This window comes from Lithobates pipiens, unplaced genomic scaffold (genome assembly GCF_037356315.1).
Source record: "Lithobates pipiens isolate NorthernLeopardFrog02 unplaced genomic scaffold, aLitPip1_a1.2 Scaffold_18, whole genome shotgun sequence".
In the NCBI taxonomy this organism is placed as follows: Eukaryota; Metazoa; Chordata; class Amphibia; order Anura; family Ranidae; genus Lithobates; species Lithobates pipiens.
Genome location: NW_027507758.1, coordinates 492,174,313 through 492,189,116, shown reverse-complemented (window position 1 = coordinate 492,189,116; position 14,804 = coordinate 492,174,313).

Here is a 14,804-nt window from a genome sequence, read left to right as displayed (position 1 = left end):
GGAGTACTTTTTGGAAAAGTTTTTTTTTTTTTTAGGCCTGGTTCACATTTGCTGCGAAGAATGGCATGCCAATGGAAATCGCATTGTTTTCATTGGTGCCTGTTCACATCAATGCAACACAGCATGGCACAATTTTGGAAGAGGGTATTGTGCTTCTTTGATGCAGTTCCAGCGTGATTTTTGTTCCCATTAAATATACAACCAGCATCCAAAATACAACCATGACACACTTCATAATTGTACTGAAAATTGGATTGCGGTAGTGTGAACCTAGCCTTTACATGCCATCTAACAATTGCAGTGTGGTTAGTATACTACAAAAAATGTATAGATATGTATGCAGTTGCATAACTGTGCTAAAAATTCGGATCAATTAGTGATTAAGGTGAGGCTCTCTACTCTATTGAAGTGCTCAGAATTTAAAGCAGATTTTATTTTTTCTCCCGTGCAGTGCACATTTTTGTTCTAGGGGAGAGGGCAGCGGAGATGTACTTCTCTGACCTGTTCCTGACATCAGCACGCTCCATAGACAGGAACAGTCCACCTCTGGGCCATGGGGAGTGTGGTTTTCAGGAGGATCAGTGGATCAGATGAGTGTGAACTTTGTGCTCACACCTATAAAAACCATGCAGGTGGTACAGCCCCACTGAAAAGGAGGGGGGGGGGGTAGAATTGCCCAGAGTTTGGCTTTAAAGGATTCTAGAACAGGATTAACCGCTTGCTGACCGACTCACGCTGATACGTGGGCAGGAGGGCATGTACAGGCAGATTAATGTACCTGTATGTTGCCCTTTTAAGAAGCTGTTTGCGGGCCTATGCGCCGTGACCTCCGTGAGTGTGATCGTCGGTCCTGCAGACTCTCCCACAGAGAGAGGGAGAATGTTTACATAGCATTTCTCCAATCTCCCTGTTCTGTCTAGTGATGGTCACATTTACACAGTAATCAATGCGTTTTTAATTGCACTGAGTTTCACGTCAGTTTTTGATCAGGTCAGGATTGCATCAGTATCAGGTTGGTATTTTATCCTGTTCACAACAGAATGCATCTGCAAATCTGATGCGTTCCCATGTAAGATAATGTGCTTGCAATTCGCACCGCAATGCCCAGAAAAACGCACACGTTTTTGGGCAATGCGGAGTGTGAATGCAACACACATACAGTTAGGGCCATAAATATTTGGACAGTGACACAATTTTCGCAAGTTGGGCTCTGCATGCCACCGCATTGGATTTGAAATGAAACCTCTACAACAGAATTCAAGTGCAGATTGTAACGTTTAATTTGAAGGGTTGAACAAAAATACCTGATAGAAAATGTAGGAATTGTACACATTTCTTTACAAACACTCCACATTTTAGGAGCTCAAAAGTAATTGGACAAATAAACATAACCCAAACAAAATATTTATTTATTCAATATTTTGTTGCAAATCCTTTGGAGGCAATCACTGCCTTAAGTCTGGAACCCATGGACATCACCAAACGCTGGGTTTCCTCCTTCTTAATGCTTTGCCAGGCCTTTCCAGCCGCAGCCTTCAGGTCTTGCTTGTTTGTGGGTCTTTCCGTCTTAAGTCTGGATTTGAGCAAGTGAAATGCATGCTCAATTGGGTTAAGATCTGGTGATTGACTTGGCCATTGCAGAATGTTCCACTTTTTTGCACTCATGAACTCCTGGGTAGCTTTGGCTGTATGCTTGGGGTCATTGTCCATCTGTACTATGAAGCGCCATCCGATCAACTTTGCACCATTTGGCTGAATCTGGGCTGAAAGTATATCCCGGTACACTTCAGAATTCATCCGGCTACTCTTGTCTGCTATGTCATCAATAAACACAAGTGACCCAGTGCCATTGAAAGCCATGCATGCCCATGCCATCACGTTGCCTCCACCATGTTTTACAGAGGATGTGGTGTGCCTTGGATCATGTGCCGTTCCCTTTCTTCTCCAAACTTTTTTCTTCCCATCATTCTGGTACAGGTTGATCTTTGTGTCATCTGTCCATAGAATACTTTTCCAGAACTGAGCTGGCTTCTTGAGGTGTTTTTGGGCAAATTTAACTCTGGTCTGTCTATTTTTGGAATTGATGAATGGTTTGCATCTACATGTGAACCCTTTGTATTTACTTTCATGGAGTCTTCTCTTTACTGTTGACTTAGAGACAGATGCACCTACTTCCCTGAGAGTGTTCTGGACTTCAGTTGATGTTGTGAAAGGGTTCTTCTTCACCAAAGAAAGTATGCGGCGATCATCCACCACTGTTGTCTTCCGTGGACGCCCAGCCCTTTTTGAGTTCCCAAGCTCACCAGTCAATTCCTTTTTTCTCAGAATGTACCCGACTGTTGATTTTGCTACTCCAAGCATGTCTGCTATCTCTCTGATGGATTTTTTCTTTTTTTTCAGCCTCAGGATGTTCTGCTTCACCTCAATTGAGAGTTCCTTTTGACCGCATGTTGTCTGGTCACAGCAACAGCTTCCAAATGCAAAACCACACACCTGGAATCAACCCCAGACCTTTTAACTACTTCATTGATTACAGGTTAACGAGGGAGACGCCTTCAGAGTTAATTGCAGCCCTTAGAGTCCATTGTCCAATTACTTTTGGTCCCTTGAAAAAGAGGAGGCTATGCATTACAGAGCTATGATTCCTAAACCCTTTCTCCGATTTGGATGTGGAAACTCTCATATTGCAGCTGGGAGTGTGCACTTTCAGCCCATATTATATATATAATTGTATTTCTGAACATGTTTTTGTAAACAGCTAAAATAACAAAACTTGTGTCACTGTCCAAATATTTATGGCCCTAACTGTATGTGAACCAGCGTCATTCAAATGAACGTATTTTAAAATGTCATGCGAATTGGATGTGGTGTAAATCTGTATCCAATTTTGCATAGGTGTGAACCAGGCCTTAAACTGCAGCATTGGTTTAGAGCAGGGGTCTCAAACTGGTGGCCCTCCAGCTATTGCGAAACTACCAGTCCCATGAGGCATTCCAAGGCTGACAGTTACAAGGATGACTCCCACAGGCTGAGGCATGGTGGGACTTGTAGTTTGGCAACAGCTGGAGGGCCGCCAGTTTGAGACCCCTGGTTTAGAGGCTTGCTACTGAACTCTCCACTGTTAAACTTGTGAATATGCGATTTAAAACTTTGTTCGTCATGCATATTCAAAAGTTTGTGTTTTTTTTTTTTTTTTTTTTTTTTTTTTTTTTTTTTTTTTTTTTTTTTTGTTGTGTGAACCTGTGCTTTTGTCTCTGCAGGGCAAAACAGGTTTGCTTTACGTAGTCCTACACAGACCCATATACTTCCCTAATTTTTCTTTTGTTTTAGGCCCTGTTCATACAGTGTGGTGACCTTCGTTTTTCTGCTCTTGATGAGCATGGGTAACCACTAGGATGCACGGGAAACAATTGATATCTGTGTGTTCTATTCACACTGTAACACACTCTGGCGATGCGGTCCAGGGAGCTGCATTTTATTGCAGATTTCTGGGCAGAATTGCACATCGCTGTGCAGTCACACTGGGTTGCTGTACAGTGACAAGAATCAAGTTTTGTTCTCTTCAAAGTCCATTCCAAAAAAAAGTGTTAAAAATCGCATAACGCTGCTGGCTCACTGCATCCAGAACAGACAGCTGCTGCACACTAAACTGCTTTAAGACCCCTTTCACACCAGGGCGTTTTGCAGGCGCTATAGCAATCCGCCCTAAAGAAGCTGCACCATTGTGTGCAGTGTGAAAGCCCTGAGGGCTTTCACACTACAGCGGTGCACTGGCAGGACATCAGAAAAAAGTCCTGCCAGCAGCTTCTTTGGAGCGGTGTGTTTACCGCTCCTCCACCGCTGCTCCCCATTGAAATCAATGGGGCAGCGCTGTAATGCCGCCGGCAAAACGCTGCTATTGCAGCATATTGCCGGCGGTTTTAACCCTTTCGTGGCCGCTAGTGGGGGGTAAAAGCGCCCTGCTAGTGGCCGAAATGCGCCGCAAATCCGGCGGTAAAACGTTTTACCGCCGACGCGATCAGCGGTGTGGTGTGAAAGGGGTCTAAGTGTGGGGTAGGTGTGAATGGGCCCCATACTGCTGGAAGTAAATACAAAGCCCTGTGTATGTTGTTGCTTTTGCACATTGCTGTAGAGTGAGGATTGTACTCCTCTATGCCCAGACAGTTTTAGAACTGAACAGAGCAGTGGGGAAGTGAAGGAAAAGAAAGTAAAGTGGGCTCAGCGGTATAAGCAAACCAGTTGCTTTGGTGAGAATGGGAAAAGCAGAAGTGTCTGTTTTAACCTAAATCATTATTGGTGTCATACTCGCTGGTCACCTGTGGGTGTCAGTATGATTCTATAAACAATATTCCCGCTCCTATAGAGTGTGCATTGTAAAAACATGCTCTCTAGGAGCCAGAAGAGAGCTACAAAAGATAAAAAAAAAAAAAAGTATAACCATAACCACTTTTTTTTTTTTTTCTTAGTCCATGAAACGCAGACTGACATTCTGTAAATTGGGTAAGGTTTACAGCACTCAGAAGCTGAACTAGAAAATGTTATGGTAAATTAGCTAATCATCTTAAGCTGGCCATACACCTATAGATTATCTGCAAATTTTCTATGGTTAGATGGAAAAAGTGCAACAGTTTTCTCCATGTATGCTAAACTGTGGATGGAGAAATCTCCCATTGGGCCAAGCTTCAGTATCTTGGTTATCGGCCCTGCTGGCTCTGAACCTAAACAATGCCTGCACCCAATCGGGATGTTCAGGTATTGAGAGCCAGCGGGGCCGACTAGCAAGATATGTCAGCTTGAGCCAGTGGGAGATTCTTCCATCCACACAGTTCAGTGTAGATGATGGAATCTATTCCACTTTTTCCACCTGACTATAGAAAACCTGCACATAATCTATAGGTGTATGGCCAGTCTAAGCCAGCACCCACAGCAATGCGGGCAGATACAAAATTACTTTAAGAATATTGGGAGCCAAGCTGTATCATTTCACCTTCATGAAGCAATTGCTTCAATTTGTTTATTGTGGCAGAGGCTTGTGTATTGCTGGTTCAACCCTGCTCTACAGTTACATAATGGATAAGATTAGAAGTATCTGCACTCGAGTACCATTAAAATATATATATCCAGCCAAAACTGTTTTGGATATAGTGATCAAGGGTTAGAACCCTTTGTCATAAATTTACTGCTTTCCAAGGTTCTGTCAAAGAAATCTCCCCTTACTTCCTGTACTGCTGACGTTTTTACCAGACAGGAAGTGAGGGTAACTCTCTAACAGCTACACAGACAGAAATGTAACAGAACAGGGGAGGCAAGCCGCTGATGGTGTACCACAGTTTATGAAAAGCACAATTTATATAATTAAAAACATTCACTAAAAAATATGTATAATAAAAATTATTGTATAATTGTGCTTTTTATAATCTGTGCTACACCATCAGCTGCTTGGTGCTTTTCTCTTCCTTCCCCTCTTCTGTTGCAGTGCTTGGGTTCTCAGCCTTTTTTGAGAAGGCAGCCTCTCTCCAGCAAGGCTGATTTAACTTTACAATTTTAACCTCTGGGAATGTATCAAAATCTATAATTTTTTATTTTTTTGCATGTTTGTATAATTGTCTTTAGACAATTTTGGGGTAGATTTACTAAAGGCAAATATACCGTGCACTTGCTCCAGAGCTTAGTAAATGCAAGGAGAATAAAAAAAAACATTTTTGTTTGTACATGATTGGCTAATAGTTAGCAGCAGAGCTACCCCTCATTTCAGATCTAGAGTAAATGCACTAACCACTTCCCGTCCACCGGCTGTCATGACGTCCTTGACTTTGTGCAGGTATATCTGAATGATGCCTGCAGCTACAGGCATCATTTAGATATTTTCCTTTTCGGCCCGGCGTATCCTTACACCATGAGAATGATCATAGCGGCTGGTCAGCTGCTTGATCATTCTTACAGGTGGCAAGAGGGAATGTCCCCCTCCCGCCTTCCTCTGGTTCTTCTACCGACTCACCACTGCCATCGTTGAGTCAGAATTTATCTGCCAGCCCCAGATGTTTACCGTAGAGATTTCTGGCAGACCAGATGGTCTCCGGAGGCCGGGTCCAATGTTATGACGTCACGCCCAGCCTCTGCATTCAAACAGCGCTGCCTCAGCTGGGAAGCTGAGATGTATATATTATTTATTTAATTTTTTGCCGGCTGTCCCAGCCCAGAAGTGAGGTCTTATTGACCCCACACCTCACTGTAAACAGGACCGATCATGCCATATTCCTGGATGTTTACATTCCTTGTAATAGGAATAAAAGGTGATCAAAAAATAAAAAATAAAATGTTTAAGTTAAAATGAACAATTAACCCCCCTGGCGGTATTCCCGAGTCTGGCTCGGGGTGGAAGTTTTACACCAAAAGCGGTAACCCCGAGCCAGACTCGGGACTGCATTGCTAAATGCAGGGCGATGTTACTTACCTTCTCCCTTGGATCCAGCGATGTCCCCGCGCTGTGCGAGCGGCTCGTCCTCCACTCGATTCATTATGGAGCCGATCTCCGTTCCCTGCGAGCGTTGCGACGCATGGGGATGGAGATCGGCGCCAAATTCAAAAAGTGAAACACACAGTATAATGTAATCTTGCACATTACATTGCTGTATGTAATTATTTCACATCCCCTTTGCCCCTAGTGGTCTGCCCAGTGTCCTGCATGCAGTTTTATAATATAAAAACTGTTCTTTATGCCTGGAAACTGGAGATTGTCCATAGCAACCAAAACTGTCCCTTTACATCAAAAATGATTTTGGACCAGCTAGAAAACAGTGATGATAAATTGGAATCACTCGCAGAATTGAGCGATAGCGATTTGTAGGGAGATCCATCATCAAATACTGAAAAGTAATGACAGTGACAATTCTGCAACTGAGCAAATTTCAGTGTTTTTGATTTTATTACATTATTGAATAATTTTTATTATTGTTATTATTTGGTATAATTATTTATAGTTATTATATTATAATTTATGATTTCATTTTTCTAACTTTATCATACCCGGGATGTCTGCTAGACTCTGGTTTGGACAGATTTAAGAGAGTTATTCCTAAGAATTACAGGACTACAATATGAAACGCCAAATTTTCATGCAAAATAATTGTACCGCTTTTAGCACCTAAAATCCGAAATAATTGTACCGCCAGGGAGGTTAAAAGAAAATATTTTTTTTTTTAAAGTGCCCCTGTCCCCGTGTGCTCGCACGCAGAAGCGAATGTATACACAAGTCCCGCCCGCATATGAAACCGGTGTTCAAACCACACATGTGAGGTGTCGCCACGAATGTTAGAGCGAGAGCAGTAATTCTAGCCTCTGTAATTCAAAACATGTAACCAGTAAAATAATTGTGTTGCTTATAGGGATTTTTAAGTACTGAAGTTTGGTGCCTTTCCACGAACGTGTGCAATTGTGAAGCGTGACATGTTGGGTATCTATTTACTCGGCGTAACTTCATCTTTTCATGCAAAGAAATTGGGCTGACTTTACCTTGCTTTTTTTTTGGGAGGGGGGGATTTTGGGGGGAAAATTGCAGTGCAAATACCATGCGAGATAAAAAGTTGACTGCCATTGTAGTCTTTAGGGTCTCTGCTAAAAAAAAAAATCATGTTTGGGGGTTCTTCGTAATTTTCTAGAAAGAAAATTATTTTTACAGGTAGGAGAGACTTGGCCTGGGTGTCAAGTGGTTAAAGTGGACAGTATATTTGCCTTTAGTAAATCAACCTCTTAGTGTGACCTTCAGTCCTTCAACATGTAAAGGTCAATTATTTTAATCCATTCTCCATACATGCTCCCGATTTGGTTGCATACAGTGATTCCCTGATGCAACAAGGGTAGCACTGAGTGTTTGTTGGTTCTTTTACAGACAGAATTTATTTATTTTTTTCTGGCCAATGACCATGTCCTTTTTAGCCCTGGTTTACACTGCTGTGACTTGTCAGGCAACTTTGTCAAAAGTTATGACAAGCCACACTGCATTCTTTTTAATGGGTGCTGTCATCATACTCAAGTAGCAGTGACAGAGTTCCTGCACTACCTTTTTGTGTCTTGTGTGCCATAGCCTACAATGGTAAAATCACAAAAGTTGCAAGGAAGTTATATCTTTCTCTTATCAATGCGACTGGCTGCAACATGATCTGACTTCAGAGTTTTTTTTTGTTTTTGTTTTTTACCCCATGCTGTACTCTCAGCCCATTGACTGCTTTGTACTTGTGGCCCAGCCCATTCTTGCATCTCAAAATCTCATCCCAGGCATTGTCACCTCCCAAAGCGCATTGTTCACCCAGCCAAGGTGAGTGCTAAGCACCATCCAATACAGGGAAACCAGGATGTAAAAAGGAAATCCATATAGAAGGAAAAGGAACTCTCACGCTCTGTATTGTTATGATTGTCGCATGAAAGTTGCTTTGAAGTCAAATCACGTTACAAGCAAGTCCCACCAGCACTTGCACGACTTTGGGGTCACAGCAGTGAGAACCTAGCCTTCGTCAAATATGAAACATTTATTTTTTTATTTTATTTTTTATTTTTATTTTTTAAGCTGTACCTTGTATAAGGCATGTATAAAATACAATTGTATGCCTTTTTTTATGTGGTGTTTTAAAATTGAAGTCTGTATAGGGCAGACCATGATAATTATCTAACCATCTATTTATTCCTCTACATTATGCATGATGACCTTCCCATGGATGTGATATATGCCTTTTCGAATATTGATATTAATGCTTGTGCTTAAAGCTGTTAGTTTCACTGTAGTTCTCATTTTTAATGAAAACGTGTAGAACTATTGAAACTAGTAAATCTAAGAACGCAGAGACCCATATATGCACATAAACTCGGATGGGTACACCGGGAAATTAACATATATTATAGTAGCAATGCCATTAATTAAAGCAAAACTCCAGGCACAAACCTTCACTTAATATAGTCATCAGTAGCACACAAAGGAATCAAAACTTCTTTGTGCACTAATTGCCTTTACACAAAGATATTGCCCTGTAAAAATAGCAGTGATGTTATCATTGTGCTGTATATGGCCTGAGCGCTCAGAGCTATAGGAGGGAGCCAGCTGGTCTACCCATGATATGCTGCCTGCAGAATAAATTACAGGGGGGTGTATATAAGACTGGTCACCCTGTACAAGGACAGAGAGCAGCAGTGACCAGCCTTAACTACAGGAAGCTCCTACACAGCGGTAAATTGTCTGATGCTGGAGCATTGCACAGATCTGGAAAAATACAGAAACCATGGCAAGATTCATGTAGAGAATACACATGGCTCTTGTAATCAAATTAGATTTGTTTAGCCACGAGTTTGGAGTTAAATATCAGTTGTCCTTCTTCTCTTTTTATGTCTGGACAGATTACATCATTTTCCAAAACGTTGCGCTAATAATCTTTCAACCACATATTTTCACACCTATCCTATTATTTTATCACATATACTTGAAGCTGCAGCCGTATAGGCACAGACCGATATATGTTTGCAGGCCCATATGAAACATACTTTAAAGCCGCGTACACATGACCGGACTTTCCGGCAGACTAGATCCAACGGGACAATCTGATAGTGTGTGGGCTAGTCTAATTGTTTTTCAAGGAAAAAATCCATCGGACCTAGAAATAAAATGTGTTTCAAATCTTTCCGACTGACTCGAGTCCAGTCGAAAAATCCGTTCATCTGTATGCTAGTCCGACAGACCAGATACGATGCAAGGGCAGCTATTGGCTACTGGCTATTGAACTTCCCTGTTTAGTCCCATTTTACATCATCATGTTCAAACCGCACAGACTTAGTCCATTCGTGTGTGGCCAAGTCCGTTCATTCTGAAAGACCGTCGGACCTAGTCGTGTGTACGCGGCGTAAGCCTCATGAAAAGTATATCTGAAGGAAGAATTGTGCTTTTTGTATATGAACGAATCAGAATTATTATTTTTCTGTTTTCTCTGCCACACTTTTAAACCTTCTAACAACATCTTCATAACGATTACAAATGTCTTCCAATAATACTTGTGATTTTATTAATCTTGCATTTCATATGCCTTTCGTAAAGGGTAGCTCCACTTTCATGGGAAAAAAAAATGGCAAATAAAAGAAAATCTAGCGTGTATATATACATTTGCAACACAAGTCATATTGTAACTGAATGTTAAAAAAAATTACCTTTTCTCCTTTTCAATTTGCAGCCACTGTAATTTTCTGTAAAATGCAATATGGCTACCTGGAGGCGTTCTGTACAGAATTCTCCCCAGAAATGTAATTTCCGGCTTGTGTGATTGGCTGACTGATTTTCCCAAGATACAACTCAGATTTTGAGCATTCCCTGCAGCAAAAAATATCCTTTTCGGTGAGCTACTCCCAGCAAAGGGAAATCTTGTTTAAAAAGGATGCAGACCCTGCAGCTTTCCTTATTTGAGCACTGTAGGTGCAGCAGCTGACTGATAATTATAAAACCAGATACACTCAGCACATGGACACAAACAGTGATTTCTTCAAAATAACAAAAGGTAGGAACCTGAAACTATCTTTTTTTTTTCCCCTCCCCCTTTTCCCCCCTCAAACTCCTTGTACATAGATCACCCGGAGGGGAATGTTGTGTGTTTGGGGGTTTTTTGTTAGTTTTTTTTTTTTTTTGCATCAAAAGTGAAGGTGCTCTTTAAACTTGGTCGTGTTTAGGGCTTTATACAGAAGGTGAGGCCAATGCTGTTTCTATAACCAGTTTACTTTTACCAGTTGTACAGTTTATTAGAGGTTAATTTAAGACCCAGAGACCTGGAAAACCAGTGCATCGCATGCCTCTTTGATCCTAATGCTTAAGCTCAAATAAGCATATCTCCTTGAATCACAGAGACATGCCAGCACCCATCCTCAACAAGGTACTTCTCCATATAAGAGCGGGGTAACATGTATATGTGAGTGTCCAATTGGTTTAAATGGGCAGGAAGAACTTTTCTTTTTTTAGACCGGAGGGAGTTTCTAATGGCCTATAACAGGGATATGCAATTAGCGCACCTCCAGCTGTTGCAGAACTACAAGTCCCATGAGGCATAGCAAGACTCTTGACACAGCCACAAGCATGACACCCAGAGGCAGAAGCATGATGGGACTTGTAGTTTTGAAACAGCTGGAGGTCCGCTAATTGCATATCCCTGGCCTATAATGTATATTAATGTCCCTGGATGGACCACACATGCCAGCGTGATTCTAAATGGTCATATGCAATAAGGGCTGGTAATCGGTCAAGCCATGCCATTTCATGCACAGTTAATGTAGTAGTTCTCAATGTGCACTGGATTAATAAATTAAAATTTTTACCAGGCTATGGTATAAATTGTAGCCTTTTCAACATAAGGCAGCTTTTTTCCAGTCTGAGGTATAGGGCACCATCAAGGAGAACAGTTAGTTTGGGCTAGTCACAGGCCCAAAATAAAAAGCCAGTAGAGGATGAATTTTTCTTTTTATCAAGTAGTGAGCATTAATGCTGTGTGGGTTTTTTTTTTTTTTTTATGTGAATTACACATTATGTGGCAAATTAATTTGTTCATTGCTTGAATGTGATCATGAAGGCTCTTCAATTTTCTTCCTGTTGGTTATTACAGGGAAAAATTGGAAGACCTTGTACTGAACTAATCTTGAATTGCTTGGCATTTATATAATGTGCTAAACTGATAATTATTAGGAAACTATTTTACTAGGTGTAAGAGATTTGTGTTATTTATGAATGGACACGTCGTTGTGTTTGAGCACCTTTCCTTCCAAAATACGCTTGGCTTGTGTCTGGTGAAAGAACCGTAAATGAACGTTTTTGTGGATGCTGCAGTTTCATCCATGGGGAGAGTTTTCCTATTGATATAATAAAGATGCTGCTCCTTGTATCTGGCACTTTATTAGATGATGCAAACAGAAGGTATCGTGGGGCTGGCATAAGGATACAGGCTTCTCCAGCTGCGCCATAGCCAATAATTTGATTGTTCCCAACCAATTCAGGCATATGAAGTGCACACAGATGTTTAAAAAAAACTCCTGAAACTGTGTCAGTAACAATGAATTGCAAATGGACACTGTACCTTTTGGCCCTTTTGTTCCCTAAATACTGTGTCTATCTGTTCAGAGGAACAAGGCTTCAGCGTTTTATACGTTAAATGATTTGCAATAATCTTAAGATTTTTTTTTTTTTTTTTAATTGGTGTATGTGTTATTTATTATTGTCAGTGTTTTTATATTGTCTCTATTTCATTTTTAAGGGAGATTTTTTTTTTTATTATTTTCTTTTTTCTTTATTTTTTTTTTTTTTACTGGTCATTGTGCTTACCATTGCAGCTCCAATGCTGTAAAAAGGGTGAGCATGCTTGAAACATTTATTTAAGGCTTCTGCATCTTAACTACATGCCTGCACAAAAAAGATTCATAAACGGGCAACTTTTTAAAGTTTTACAATGGTGATTGTTTCTGTGTTTTTATTCTATTCTATGCCCATTGTGTCCATATAAATGTCCAAATTGTGTTGTGGCTTGAGAATTAACCTCCATATACAGTATGTAAAACCGCCTTCCTTTTTCATGGACTTTTAAATAGTTAGATATTATCATCAACCCTATATCTAAACTCTAAAACATGTCGTCATTGACCAACATAGTTGCAGGCACTGTGCAGCAATTCATCCTCTTAAGTCGTCTATAGACGTTCGACTCTTGACCGGTACAGCGGAAACTGAGATTCGAACCATATTTGAGCATGCTTAATGTTACCAAGTGGAGCGTCCGATAAACTTGGGTACAACCAGCCTGTTGGATTTTACATGCGATTATTGCTAGCAGCTGTTATAGCCACCGGGAGAACACAATGGCTCTGCAAGAGGGACAAGCTAATCTCTGTGGACACCACACACACACACTCATAAGCACAGGGTGATCAAGGGCATAACATTACAGAGGAGAAAGCCCTGCCCCACACTCCAAAACAGACTTGTTATGGCATTAAAACATATCTAAACTCAAGAAGAAACATTTACCATGCTTTAGATGTGGTGGCTGCATTACACCCTCTTTTTTTTTTTTTTTTTTTTTTTTCCTCCTCCCCAGGCTTTTTTGCATTCTTTTAACCTGATGATCCAGGCAGTAACAAATTTCCCATCCTGGGGTGGCACGTCTCACCCACTGTATGGTATCTATGAAAGAGCAGCATTGTTACCTTCTCCTCCTGATTTGTGATGCATAACCCTCCCTCCATAACATAGGGAGTAATGCTTTTGTAGTTCACTTAGGCTAGCTGAGGAAGCCAGTAACGTTTGTTTCTGTTCATTGCACAGAAAGTGACAAGGACACAGCATTTCTGACAAGATCTGCAGGTATATTTCTGTATGGTACTTTGTTCAGGCTTAGAGCATTTACTATAAACTAATGCAGCCACCACAGAAAAGGACAGATATGTGGCATTATATTACAATGCAAAGCTAACAATGAAAGACTTGGGGGTTGATATGACTAAAGGCAAATATACTGTGTTCTGCAAGTTGTTGCTCTAGATCAGTGATGGCGAACCTTGGCACCCCAGATGTTTTGGAACTACATTTTCCATGATGCTCAACTATACTACAGAGTGTATGAGCATCATGGGAAATGTAGTTCCAAAACATCTGGGGTGCCAAGGTTCGCCATCACTGCTCTAGATCTTAGTAAAGGTGGGGAAGCTCTGCTAATTTCTATCATCCAGTCATGTGCAAGCAAAAAAAAAAACAAAGGTGTGTGTGTGTGTGTTTAGAGGTGCACAATTACCGCATTTATCGGCGTATAACACACACTTTTTCCCCTAAAATCGGGGGTGCGTGTTATACACCGATCCCCCGCCCTTTCTAACCGTTTCTGCCGCTCTCTGCGACTTTCAGGTATTTTCTGCCGTTCTCGGGTATATTCGGCCATTCTCAGTTATTTTTGGCCGAGTGTGGCCGTAAATAGGCGAGAAGGGCCGTAAATACCCGAAAGCCACCGAGCATGAGCGCCGCCGAGATACACAGGACATCCACTCCGTAACTTGGAGGCTTAATTTTTAAAATGGCATGGAGACAAGCCTGCAAGGCTGCAAATGACACTGACAAGGCTGCATTGATGGGCATTTAAATGTAAGGTTTTTTTTTGCCTTAAACTTCCCTCCTAAAAGTTATTTTTTCTTTTTAAATTCCCTCCTAAACTTGGGGTGCGTGTTATACGCCGATAAATACGGTAATCGTTAAAGAAAATCATGATCTTGATTCAACCCCCTGACGATCTCTTGCAGAGTTTGCCGATTCTTTCATATAACAAGTGGAGAGACTTATCTGGTCACTCGGCTGTCAAAAGAAAACAGCGGCAGTCTGCCAAGTTTTTAACATGAAACATTGTAACTAACTCTTCTTTCAAAGTGAAACTTCTGTGTAAAGAAAAAATGCAGGCAGTCAAGTTTTTAACAATGTGTAAATGCAGGAAGTTTAACCACTTAAAGTCAAAATCTTTTTCTGACACTTGTTTAACTTAAAATCAATATTTTTGCTAGAAAATTACTTGGAACCCCCAAACATTATATATATTCTAGCAGAGACCCTAGGGAATAAAATGTCAATTGCTGCAGTATTTTATGTCACACTGTATTTGCCCAGCAGTCTTTCAAATGCATTTTTTTTTTTTAGCAAATACACTTCAATGAATAATAAAAATAAATAAAAACTTAGCCCAATATTTTAGTTTAAATGTGAAAGATGTTACGCCGTGAGAATCGTGATCTATCTTCTAAGCAAAAAAATTATGATT